The sequence below is a fragment of the Anomalospiza imberbis genome, chromosome W (assembly GCF_031753505.1).
Source record: "Anomalospiza imberbis isolate Cuckoo-Finch-1a 21T00152 chromosome W, ASM3175350v1, whole genome shotgun sequence".
NCBI lineage: Eukaryota > Metazoa > Chordata > Aves > Passeriformes > Viduidae > Anomalospiza > Anomalospiza imberbis.
Window position 1 is genome coordinate 5,097,409 of NC_089720.1, and position 13,733 is coordinate 5,111,141.

The 13,733-nt window shown below is 44.2% G+C and overlaps 1 protein-coding gene across 4 annotated transcripts in view; it reads right to left on the reverse strand.

Annotated features, from left to right (window-relative positions):
• Positions 1-13,733, reverse strand: part of LOC137464250 (transportin-1-like) — a 141,616-nt gene that overhangs the window by 6,008 nt on the left and 121,875 nt on the right. The window lies entirely within an intron of this gene.

Here is a 13,733-nt window from a genome sequence, read left to right on the forward strand (position 1 = left end):
CCAAAATTCTACCACCGTTGAGATTCATCCTCAACCACCGGGCAGGGGAGAGAAGAAAGCCATCAGTCTCCCCCCGCCTGCAGTTCCCGCTGCAAGCTACCAAACCCAACTGGGGTCAGGTGACCATCTGCAAGCTCCGGGCGAGACATTAACTCTTTTAGTACTTCAATCCTCCCTCGAGTGAGAGAAAATGACAAAAGGCGGACAATATAGAAGAACAACATGAAAACACTAAAGTCAATGAAGAAAAAGTCAAGTCCCACATGGGAGGGATGAGGAGATTCCTTCATCTTGGGGCTGAAATCCTCTTATAAAGCTGTTATATGTAACAGGTATAATTCGCGCCATTTTCTTGCATTATATATATATAATATTAAATAGTTGTTAGGATGTACCTCTTGGCATTAGAAGCCCCCCCTTCTCAGGCAAAACTAAGTGTGTGTTGAAACCTGATTTACAAGCAAGGGGATGTGGCTTGCCAGGAGATGGGCCTTATCCAAGGAGATATGGAGACACCCAGGCGCTGATCATCGCGTGAACGACCCGAGATGGACATCAGGAACATCCCCCCGGGCCGATTCATGTGAATACTCTGTTCCCGTAAATTTCATCAAGAGTTTCCAGGACACCAGACTTTGAATTTCTCTGCCTTGTCGCCGAGAAGGAAATCTCATCAACTTATGGGACTTTGAATGAAACAAAGGACCGAATGCCGAAATCCTGGCTTCAGGCAAAATTTTCCCTATAAAAATTGCTTGTACCAGGATGGTGGTGTGGGGGCATAGAGTGAAACCTCTGCTGAGGCTGATCTCTGTGTCTTGCACCCAGCGCCGATCCCGGGCTCGGCACTGTCCTTTTCCTTGTGGCTGGCTAAGTTAGATCTCTATTGCTAAAATAAATTATTTTTATTTTTTTAATTTGGCTGGATCATTTTTCATTTATAACAAAGCTATAGAGAAAAACTTTCCCTATAACGCATGAAGGTATGAGGAGATAAAAGTGTTCAAATTGTAAATATCGAACAAAAAACTCCATGATAAGTAAGCAAATGTTAAAGTAGCTGTGATCCTATGAGAAGTTTGAACAGAGAAGGAGAAAAGAGTGCTGAAAATCCTGTGCCCCCAAAAAGAAAGTGATTTCAGAGATAGATAATAAGAACCTTTGCCTTTAAACAACTCATCTTTAAGACAGTACCCCATAAATTGACATAAACCATAAACACAACTATGAGAAAAACTTGTAGAAAATGAGAGGGATTTCACGATTGCAAATTTCCCCGAGCGGCTGCTATTCCTGAGAATTGAAAGTCACAAGAAAACAGTTTTCTTGTGGAGAAGTCTCCATAACATTAACAAAAGAGACTTCTCTCCCCAAGTAAACTAAAGAAAGACTATTCTAAAAGGGATAAACTAAGTGAAATTTTAAGTTTTGTTTCTTTACATTGTCATTGAGAAAGAAAAAGTTGTAGGGGGAAGAGAAGTATCCTGAAAGTTGTTTTGATTCTTATTACTTTTTCTTTTAGTTACTGTTAATAAATTTCTTGTTATACTCTTTTAAAGTTTTGAGTCTACATTACCTTTCTCCTAATCCTATATCACAACAGAAAATAAGTAAGCACATTCTAATAAATACACTAGTGATTGACCAACACGGAACCCACTACAGGTAGTTAGAGAAAGAATATTAAACATACCTTATACTAACCTAATAATTTCACTTTTAGATGGATTAAACAAGATGTTTTGTACTGAGGAGACACTATGGCTGAGACTAATTGCCAATTTTACCACTTTGGAATCCTCTCCATTAGGATGAAAAAATCCACTTATTTCAGAACTAAAATTCCATAATTTATAAATATGTAAATGCTTGAAAAATTATTTATTTTTTAATCAATTTTTCAGATAAAAATGTAATTCAATTTCTTATGTCACTTACTGACAAATCTTAGGCTGACTTTTAAATAGTTGTCCATTCAACAATAAAACAGAATTGCATGATTCACTCACATAATTTCAGCATAAAAATTCTAGAGCAAGTATCAAATTTATATAAAGACTGAATGCATAAACATAATTTACCCTCTTTTTCTGGGTAGTATAATAATCTCTTCACACTATCACACTACATGTGGAAAGCTTGATTTATACATTGTGAACAAACAGCATACAAAGCAAGGTGGTACAAGAATAAAAATATTCTAGAGTGCACAATCACTGTTCTTTTCTGAAGTTGAATCATTCTCCAGACAGAACTATAACAATTGTGAATTGGTGCATAAAGTGGAACATGGCAATATTAAACACATCAGCATGCACAAAACATCAATGTCTACAGTCAGGAAAGTTACAGATTACACACAACACCAGGCCTGCTTACACCTGACAGCATGCATTTTTCTCAGAGGGGAAAAAGGATTTTTGCACTGGAGTTAGTGGGGCTCATTGATAGAGCTTTAACTAGACTGAAATGGGGAAACGGACAAAACCAGGCTTGCCAGAGATGATCAGTGAGATGGCACACTCAAATCAGAGGGACTGAGTGCCAGTGAGATTCTTCAATCTGCCACACAACGTATTGGCTACAGTGAACCACACTTGAAATGTTTCTGTACCAATGCGCACAGAATGAGGAACAAGCAAGAGGAGCTCAAACCCTTGGCCCAGTCCCTGAGATATGGCATCATTGTGTCCTAGTTTTGGCCAGGACAGGGTAATTTTTTACAGTAGCCAGCAGGAGGGCATGCCCAGACCCTAATGTTATTTGATATCACCTCACCTCACTTGTGAAGGGAGTAGGGACTCTCTCCTTTCCAGCCAGTGGCACTCTCTCCTTTCCAGCGGCAGGTGAAATGATCCAGTATTGTTCGACTTTCTATGTAAATAATTTCTTTGTCTTATACCTTTTGTTATTAATAATGTTGGTGTTAGTGTTTCCTTATGTCATTGCTGTTTCCAGTTAATTGATCTTATCTCAACCTGTGATTTTCACATTTTTGTGCCTCCAATTCTCAACTCCATCCCTGAAATGGGAAGGGGAAGGTGAAAGGAGAGGGAGTGAGTGAGTGGCATCTACCTTGGAAGAGTCTCCAAGGCGCTGTGCTGTACTTTGGACCTGATTAGAATAAGAGATCTGATAATTAGGATGCCTTGGCAAGAACAAACAGATATTTGAAGACTGAATCAAGACTGGCTGACAGGAAAAGAAGAATCAACTTCTGCAAGCAAGAGATGTTGCAAAATGTATAATTTTGTTTATGTGATGATAAACCAAATCATTGCAGTAAAAAATGACTAGCCTTCATAGAATAGTATATAAGCATATGTAGTCCACAATAAATTCGAATTCTGATCAACAGTCTCCCTGTTTCTCTCCATTGCCGATAATTGGTGCCTCATGTGAGGAGCAAGGAACAGCCTATCTGGCTGCAATCGGTGAGTCCCCCGGAACTGGAAGTGCTGGTGTGAGAACCAGGAGCGGGCCTGAAACAATCCCACCACGGAGAAAGGAGGTGAGCCAGGGGAAACGTAGGACAAAGTATGTCTAAAGAAGAGAGGCGTTTTTGAACTAATGCGTGCTTTGCTTGTGAAACATGACAAATTTTTGCCAAAGCCGGACTCCTCTATTTTTACAATTGCTGTTTGGGATGATGTGGGGGTGAAGCTCTATGATTTAGCTACTACGGGATATGAGTCAGCAATGTGTATGCTCTGCTCCCATCCTGGAGAATAATTTTTGAGACATTGAAAAAGCAAGAGCAGTCTCAGGCTGTATCCTCCACGGATACAGCCAGGCCCCCCACCCTGCTCTGTCTCTCCTTACTCTGACTCTCCCTGCCCACTTGAAACTGGCACCTCTGATACTGAAGAGGGCCGCAGTCAACCACACCCCTGCCCAGACAAAGGAGGGGAAGGCATCCTTTCTCACAGTCGTTAGCAGTTTATATTGCTGACCTCAGCTCTAGCAGTGAGGAGGAGGGGGAGCCCTTCGATTCAGATTAAGAGACTGATTTATTCCCTCCTGACCCTCATGATAACTGGATGCAATTAAAGAAAAAGGCTCTTAAGGAGGAGGACCCCCGAACGTGCTTTGGGTGCGGGAAATCTGGGCATTTGAAAAAGGACTGTTCCAAAAAGGGGAAGGAAAAAATTTTCCGATATCGGGAAACTGGAGCCAAAGTGCGGAGCGGCACCACGCAAAGACACAGATGCCCCAGCTGATGCCTCAGAGCAGACCCCCACAAGCCTCAGCCCAGTCGCCACCCCAAGCAGCCTTTGCCGGACCACAAGCAGCCCCCACCAGACTGTCGCTGACCTATGTGCAGCCGCTCCAGGCAGTACAGGACTGGACATATCAACCAATAACACAGTAAAGTTGTCTGATTGCTCAGTTTTTTGTCTCCCTACAGGAATCTATGGACCCTTAAAACCTGGTAACCATACTTTGCTTATAGGCAGATCATCTACCTCAGCACCAGGGTTGTTTGTACTGCCAGGAGTCATTGACTGACTCGGTTGGGGAAATAATGACCATGGCCTGGACCCCCCCAGCTGCCCTGTGTGGTCCCGGCAGAGACCAATACAGCCCAACTGATACTTGTCCCGGCAGCACCCCTATCTGCACCTCCGATAGCTGAACAGAGGGGAGGGGGGTTTGGTTCCACAGGGGTCACACAAATTTTTTGGACACAATGTATTACATCTCAGCATCCCACATGCCAATACAAAGTGACTCTGAAAGGCAGGGACATAATTTTAACAGGACTCCTTGATAGTGGCAGATGTGACTGTTATCTCAAAAAGCCAATGGCCCAGTGATTGGCCATTAACGACTGTGCCTCAGGTGCCCTCAGGCATGGGTGGGAATAGCCAGAGCCTGCAGAGCCAACACTTAGTGCAAATTAAAGGCCCTGAGGGACACCTCCCTTTAGTCAAAACGGTTATACTACCAGTTGCTTCCCTTTTTAACAAAGTAATTTTAATGTGAATCTTTCAGTATGGCTATTTAGTACTATATAACTAAATTTTTATTGTTTAACCCTTCAGTGTTTATATCCCATTATTTTTATTAAGCCAAACTTAAATCTATCACACAAGCAATCTTTAAAAGCTACAAGAGTTTAATTCTTACAGTAAATTCATGTTGCGACAATTTCAATACAGTTGTTTACTTGCATAATTACCTTCATGTTTAACTGTTATATGACAAATTTTCAGTAACTTTTTTGTAATAATTGAGTTTAAATTAGTTAATTCTTGTTAAGATTAATTTTTGTTTAGTCTCAGGGTTATTAATTTTAAGTTCTTTTAAGTAAATTTTTTGTTATGATTTACTGAAGTTAAGTTTTAGTGAAGTTGATTTTAAGTTTTGTTAAAGTATACCTGTTTGAATTATAAGATATAATTTCTTTGCTATACAAGGGAATGACATAAAGCCTGAAGGAATTTTTGTCAAAATTTGCTCATTTAAATTATGAGATACAACTATTTTGTTATAGAAGTAGGAACAATTTTTCTATTTTATTATTTATAAGTGGTACTGAAAAACGAGTAACAATTTTATACTATGATTGCTATCAGTTGTAAGCTGTTTAATGCCTTTTTTGTTACTATTTAGCAAAGATAAATGACAAAGCCAGCTGCTTTACAAAACTTCACATATTGTTGTATAGCTATTTATAAGACATGTATTATTTTAAAGAACTTTTCTAAATACTATTACTAAGAGGTTTTGAGAATATATTAAAGAGAGTCTTCCAGTAAAGGCCTGGACCCTGGCCAAGTCGTAGCCTTAACTAGTCAAGAAATATACCAATAAACCCAAGTGTTTTCTACACCAAAACTATATTCAAGTCATTTTGACTTGCCAAATTTCGACCAATAAAAGCTAAACCTCCTTTTAAAGTGAACTTGGAAAACTTACCCAGGAATAGTTCTCCAAGCCCTCACTTTAAAATGAAGATTGCCGATTGTGAAAAATGCATATTTTATGATTGGCTTTTCGCAAATAATAAAATAAATATGATATGTGTTATGTTCGAAAGTTACACTGTATTAATTCTCTTAAGTAGTGTGTTAAATATAGTTTTAGGTAATAACATAATGTTAAAATAGAAACTATGCTACATAAGATACTTTTTAACTAGCTCAAGAAAGAGATGAGATAATCAAGAAACTCTTCGCACAGAGATAACAGCAACAGGACACATAAAGAGTTACTGCCTCCTTATCGGAAAAGACAAACAGTCTTCCACCTTCTCTCTGTCTTTATGGAACCACCAGGATTAAGGGGAAAATGTTGACAAAAACCAGAAAAAATTTTAATTTGCAAGGAATTTATGCATCATGTATGAGATATATGAATATGCAACAGGCAATTGCTTTTAAGGGTTATTCCTTTGTTCTCAAGGCATTTTTTGGCAGCTTAGTGTCCAAAAACATCCGGACATCCGTAATTCTTTGCTTTTTATTGTCTTGTAGTGTCCTAATCCTAACTGTCCAAATTCTTATTACTCTAATTTTATTACTATTTTTATAACTATTGTATTACTAATAAACTTTTAAAATTTAAAAAAACAAGTGATTGGTGTTTTCACACCAATTACTACAGACTCTAAGTAATAGTACAATATTTAAGCAATTGATAATGCATTGTTTTAAATCACCATTCTATTTTTCATGTACTACTAATTATGCAAATTATCTGATTTATTTTTACTTAGTATAAATGTATTGTTTTGTCACATATTGTTTTGCTTTTATGTTGCCTTCATGTTCATAACAAGAAAGACAATACACTATTGTCCAAGACTGAAAATCAGGATATTTTCTATTGCCATCTGTGTAGCAGTTGTCTTCTAGGCAGTTTTCCTTATCTCCTGTTAATGGGCCCATCAATTTCTTGGCATATGACGCAGAGATAACTCCCTCCAGGAGCCATTTCTGTTTAACAGGTGATCAAGGACCCACCGCGTGACTCAGAATGACATCAGCCCATTGTGCGATGCTCCACCCAGGGGGGAGGAGGTAAGCATCGACACCTAGATATATTCTGGGATTTTTGGGCAGAGGCAGCCTTTCCACAGGTTCCCAAGAGGACACAGCTGGGGTTTTGCACTGGACTGACTACACCTTTTCTACAGGACCACTGCTGCAACAGAACCACATCTGCCACTCCAGGAGGACTGCAGCCACTCCCATTTGGACTGCTACCAACACGCTGGCCAAAGGGGTGTCAGGTTGTATTCTGACTTTGTCTGTGGTTTTCCTTTTGTATTATTGCATGTGTTTTGTTTCTTTTCCCTTTTCCCAATAAACTGTATTTCTGACTTGGAGTGTCTCACTGGTTTTGCTTTCAAACCAGAACAGCTATTAAAAAAAAGACAAACAAGGGGAGTATAGTTGCTCAAGAACTTTACACTAATATTTACACTAAAAAATTTGAAATCAAATCAAATCAAAACAAATTTGATCCCTTACCTTCCTGAAGCACCCTTGGAGCCCCAAGAATTAGAGCTCCGGGAGTCTTTGAAAATGGATTTTTGTGTTAATTTTAAATACAAGGGAAAGAATCATCTACAACTTAGGATGTTTTTCCCTATCACTCTGTATATAAGAATCACACCTTTTGGTACAATTACACTTCTGGCAGTCCTTCTAAATTCAGTTATGTCCCCCCTGTGGCTGCCATCGCAAATGTTTTTGGTTTGTGGAGATCAGGCCTGAGCCTTTAGTGGCTGGGGTTTGGCACCCTAGCTAAAAGATTTTTTTAGGATAGGTATGCATGTGATGATTTTGATAATAATTGTATTAATCATGACACCTTGCTTGCTTCAATGTGTGCAGAAAATAATTAATAAGGCCATCAAAGGAGTGTTTTTGGTTGAAAAGAGAAGAGGGAGATGATGTACTTTGGACCTGATTAGTGTAAGAGATCTGATAATTAGGATGCCTTGGCAAGAACAAACAGATCTTTGAAGACTGATTCAAGACTGGCTGACAGGAAAAGAAGAATCAACCTCTGCAAGCAAGAGATGTTGCAAAATTTATAAATTTGTTTATGTGATGATTAACCCAATCATTGTAGTAAAAAATTACTAGCCTTCCTAGAATAGTATATAAGCATACCTAGTCCACAATAAATTCGGATTCTGATCAAAAGTCAGTCTCCTCATCTCTCTCCATCGCCAATAGTGCTGAACTGGGGAGTACTATTCCTAAACCACAACACAGTGGCATAAGTGAAACCTGGTGGCATGAGTCCTGTAACTGGAGTGCCATGTTGGATGGTTTCAGGCTCTTCAGGGGGGATAGGCAGGGCAAGCAAGGTGGGGAATGGCACTGTATGCAATGGACAGGCGAATGTAGGGAGCTTGCAGTTGGCAATAGCATGGTTGAGAACTTCTGGGTAAGGATTAAGGGACAATCAAATGATGTGGATATCATCGAGGGAGTCTACTATAGACCACACAGACAGGACAATGACACCAATCATAGAATCATAGAATGTTAAGGGGTTGGAATGGACATTAAAAATCATTTAGTCTCAACCTCCCTTTCCATGGGCAGGGACACCTCCCACTAGACCAGGTTGCTCAAGGCCTTATCCAGCCTGGCTTTGAACACTGCCAGGGTTGGGGCATCCACAACCTCCCTGGGCAACCTGTTCCAGTCTCACCACCCTCACAACAAAAAATTTATTTTTGAAATCTAATCTAATTTTCCCCTTTCAATTTGTACCAATTGCTTCTTGTGCAATCATTACAGTTCCTGATGAAGAGTCCCTCTTTGGCTTCCCTGTAGCCCCCTTCAGATACTGGAAGGTTGCTATGAGGTCTCCACACAACCTTCTCCAGGTTTAACAGCCCCAACTTTTTTCAGCCTGTCTCCATAGGCAAGGTGCTTGAGTCCTTTTATCAATTTAGTGGCCTCCTCTGGAGTTGCTGCAACAGTTCTATGTCCTTATGTTGGGGACAACAGAACTGTATGCAAGGGAGGGGGTCTCACAAGAGCAAAGTAGAAGAAGAGTGTCACCTCCTTCAACCTGCTGGTCATGCTCCTTTGAATGCAGCTCAGGATTCCCTTGGTTTTCCGGGCTGTGAGCACATATTGCCAGCTCATGTTGAGTTTTTTATCAACCATCACCCCCAAATCCTCTGCAGGGCTGCTCTCAATCACTTTGCCCAACATGTAGATGTGTCTGGAATTGCCACAATCCAGGTGTAAGACCTTGAACTTGGCCGTGTTGAACTTCATGAGGTTTGCACAGACCCACCTCTCAAGCCTCTCCAGGTCCCTCTGGATGCCATCCCTTCCCTCCAGCATGTCAACCACACCACACAGCTTGGTGTCATCAGCAAATTTGCTGAGGGTGGTCTCAATCCCACTGTCTATGTCACCAACAAAGATGTTGAACAGTATCAGCCCCAGTACTGACTCCTGAGGGATACCACTCATCGCCGGTCTCCACGTGGACAGTCAGCTGTTGACCACAACTCTTTGCGTGTAGCCATCCAGCCAGTTCTTTATTCACTGAGCGGTCTGTCCATCAAATCCATGTCTCTCCAATTTGGAGACAAGGATGTCATACAGGAGAGTGTCAAATGCTTTGCATAAGTCCAGGTAGATGATGTAATTTTCTCTGCCCCATTCACCAATGCTGCAGCATTACTCTGGGAGTTAATGAAAAACACCTCAAGGACAACAGTCATGGGTCACAGCCAGCACGGTATCATGAGGGGAAAGTCCTGCTTGTCAAACATAATTTCCTCTTACGACAATATAATCCACCTAGTTGACCAAGAGAAGTATGTTCAGGATTTCTGTAAAGCTTTCAATATTCTCTCACAGTATCTTTCTGGACAAAATGTCCAGCACACAGCTGGATAAACACATCATGCAATGGGTGAGCAACTGGCTCATGGGTCAGGCACTAAGAGTTATAGTAAATGGGGTTACATCAGGCTGCTGACCAGCAACTAGTGAGGTTCCGCAAGGCTTCATCTTAGGCTCATTTCTCTTCAACATCTTGATAAATGACTTGGACGCAGGACTTGAAGGGATACTAAGTAAGATTGCTGATGAAACTAAACTGGGAGGACCTATTGACTCCCTTGAGGGCAGAGAGGTTCTGCAGGGAGACTTTGACAAATGAGAGGGCTGGGCAATCACCAACTGTATGAAGTTCAACAAAGAAAAGTGCCACATTCTGCACCTGGGACGAGGCAACCCTACATGTACAGACAAACAGGAGAACAAGTGGCTGAAGAGCAGTGCTGCAAAAAGGGACCTGGGGGTCCTGGTCAATGGGTAGCTGGATTTGAGTCAGTAGTGCCCGGGCAGCCAGGAGGGACAACCGTATCCTGGGGTGCATCAGGAACAGCATTGCCAGCCAGGTAAGGAAAGGGATTGTTCCACTCTGCTCTGCACTGGTGCGGCCTCACCTCTAGTTCTGTGTGCAGTTTTGGCACCACAATATAAGAAAGATATAAAGCTATTAGAGAGAGTCCAAAGGATGGCAACAAAGTTGGTAAAGGTCTAGAGGGGAAGCCATACAAGGAGTGGCTGAGGTAACTTGGCTTGTTCAGCCTGGAGGAGACTGAGGGTAGACCTCATTGCAGTCTACAGCTTCCTCATGAGGGGAAGAGGAGGGGCAGGCACTGATCTCTTCTCTCTAGTGACCAGTGACAGAACCCGAGGGAATGGCATGAAGCTGTGTCAGGGGAGGTTTAGGTTGGATATTTGGGAAAGGTTCTTCACCCAGAGCATGGTTGGGCTCCCCAGGGAAGTGGTAACAGCACCAAGCCTGCCAGAGTTCAAGAAGTGTTTGGACAATGTTCTCAGGCACATGGTATGATTCTTGGGGTGTCCTGTGCAGCGCCAGGACATGGACTTGATCCTGATGGGTCCCTTCCAACTCAGGATATTCTATTGTTCTATGATTAACATAACATTCTTTATTCAATGCCAAGGTAATATAGTATGTGGTTATGAATGCATTTAACTTCTCATTGCTAAAGTGTCTTAACAAACTTGCTTTCCTATCCTAGGGCAATATCCCTGCCTTAAACTACAACAGTCATCTACTAATTAATAAGTCATAAGGTGTTGCGGTGTGTCTCCTCCCTCCCAAAGGTAAAGTCCTCTCTCCTGTCCCCCCGCCCCAGTCCCAGGAGCCCTGGCTGTGAGACAAGGTGTCGAATGATTGGTAGATTCAAAAGATACTCCCTGCCCCCTGTGGCCATTGGTCAACTCAGGTGTCTCTTCTCCCCCTGGGACCCCTCCCCCTCACCTGGTTGGTGGCTACCTGTCCCTGCCCCTCCCCCTACCCCCGGGTTAAAAGGACACTCCAGCCACGTGGCGAGCCCTTCTGTTGGAGCGGTGACGGGATTCAGAACTTTGTAGCTGGAATAAACACTCTGGATCGAACCCTCTGGCAGAAGTGACTCCTTCCTTCACCATCACCTAAAGTCTCTCCACTGAGGAATACCATCCGCTGGGGCTTTTGGCAAGCTTGCAGCCGCCTGCAGCCTCTGGGTGAGCCGAACAGTGTCGCTGGGGTAAAACCACCCCAGCTGCCGCCTTTTGGACTCAGCAGCAGGACAAGTCCAGGCAGGTCTCCGTCGAAATATTGGGAACCCCAATATTTGGCGCCCAATGTAGGGCGAATTCGGCCCTGCGATCAGTCGGAGACTCATCTGAGCTTCGCAAGACCACGGAGAGACTTTCTTGGCAGCTTGGCATCCACTGGCGGAGCTTTGAACTCTTAGCTCGCCAGCAGAAACGGGGGATTTATCCTGAGTTCAATTTCGTGGACGTTTTGCACCTCTGGGAAGAAAAGCTCCTGTCTGGCGAGCCAGTCTTCTCAGAGGAGGACAGGGTAGCTTCCCCAGCCCCGGGAGGTCCTGTTCAGGTGAAGAGAAAACCCCGACAGACCAAGGAGCCTTTCGCACCGATTGGGTGAGTATTTCCACTCCACGGGGGGGGGGGGGGGGGGGGGGGTGGGAAGCTCAAAGGGACATCCCTGGGGAGGGATCCCGTCTTTTTCGCCCTTATTAGGGCAGGTTTAGGCTGCGCGGCCCCGCGGGATCGGGAACGGGAGCACGTGTGGCTCGGCTCAGTACAGCGCGGCTTTGCCGTTTTTAAAAGCCGCGGGAGGCTTTGCTGACGTGGCACAGAGGAGCGGCGGGCTCCGCCCGTGCCTCTCTCGGCGCGAGTCTCGGCGGGGGGAGCGTGGGGGGTCCGCGCGGCGCGGCACCGCGGCAGCGTCAGCGCGGGGGAAGCGGAAGCGGCAGCTGGGAGGCTGCGGCTCGCATTTCTACCGCGTGCCGAGGCGCGGCGGGCGGCGGCGGCTTCTGAGGGCGGCGGGGGGGACCGCGGCTTTAAGCTTCCTCGCTGCGTGCGGGCGGCGTGGCTCAGCCACGTGACGCACGGGAGTCAGCAGGAGCTGCCGGCGGCACTTTTAAAGCTCACAGAGGCTGCTGCTTTGTGCAAGGCTGAAATCCAGGTGTGTTTTCGCTTCCTGACTCTGGTTTTTTGGAATTCGGTTGGGATTTTGGCTTTGTTTTAGGTCAGCGGGGGTTGTGTAGTGCCTGTAACATCTAAGATGGGGGCCAAACTTAGTACTACACAAAAAGGAGTTTATTATGAGATTTTAGGAATTTTAGCCGGTGGAAATGTGCCGTTTTCTAAGGGAAAATTGAAGCAGTTTATACGGTGGCTTTTTTCTCCACTTCCCACAAGTCTCACCCGAGGATGTCCGCAGCACCCAGTTCTGGGACACCGTTGGACGCCAATTGGTAAACATTGGAAAGTCTGGAAATACTTCTACTGCTAAATTTGTGTTTTGGAGTTTGCAAATTCGATCTGCTTTGCACAAACAAAGGGAAGTGAAGGAAAAGCCAAACAGCAAGGATTGTGCCTCTGCTCTCCCTGTTCCCCCTCACCCCAATTCCCAACCTTGCACCCCAAAACTTGGTATTTTAAAGGGAACAGAATCTGCTCACGCCCAGGAAGCTGGTCTCCCTGAGCACTTTAAAATGTCCGAGACCCCCTGTCCACGAGGTTCTGCCCAGACTGAGTGGAATTCTCCCCCAACCCTTGTCTCCCCAGCTCAGAAACCCCGAGCACGTGTTGGTTTTTCAGAGAGCAGTGATTTCAAAGATGGCTCCCAGTCACCAGAGAGCCCACAAAATGGCGGATGCCACATGGCAGCATCTCCCACCTGGTCTTCTCCTTCCCATGATCCCCCTTGGCATCCCAAAAATCCTTTCTTACCCATCACCCCTCCTAATCCTCGTGATACCTTCCCTCCCCCCACCCTGTCTGTCACTCCCTCAGCGCCGCCCCCATACCCTCCCCAGGGGGCGTCTACCGACATGATGTCACCAGACGTCCCCGCCCCTTGTTCCCATGGTGTCCCCGCCCCTTGCCAAACCCCTGTCCCCGCCCCTCATTCCCACGGTCTCCCTGCCCCCTCCCCGGGTTCCCACGGTGGGAACACGCCCACTGCTTGTCCATATACCCCCACATATGATCCCAATGCTTGCAATTTAAAGGATAGGGAACAAGGAACCGCAGACCCAATACAGGGTCCCATTTTCTCACTCGCTCCTGTTACATATCAGCAAGCAGGGCAAGCGGGAGGAGCCACAACTGCTAATTGGAGAAATTTTGCCCAACAAATAATAAAAGAAATTTGCAAAATTCATAACCAATACGGCTCACACAGCCCAT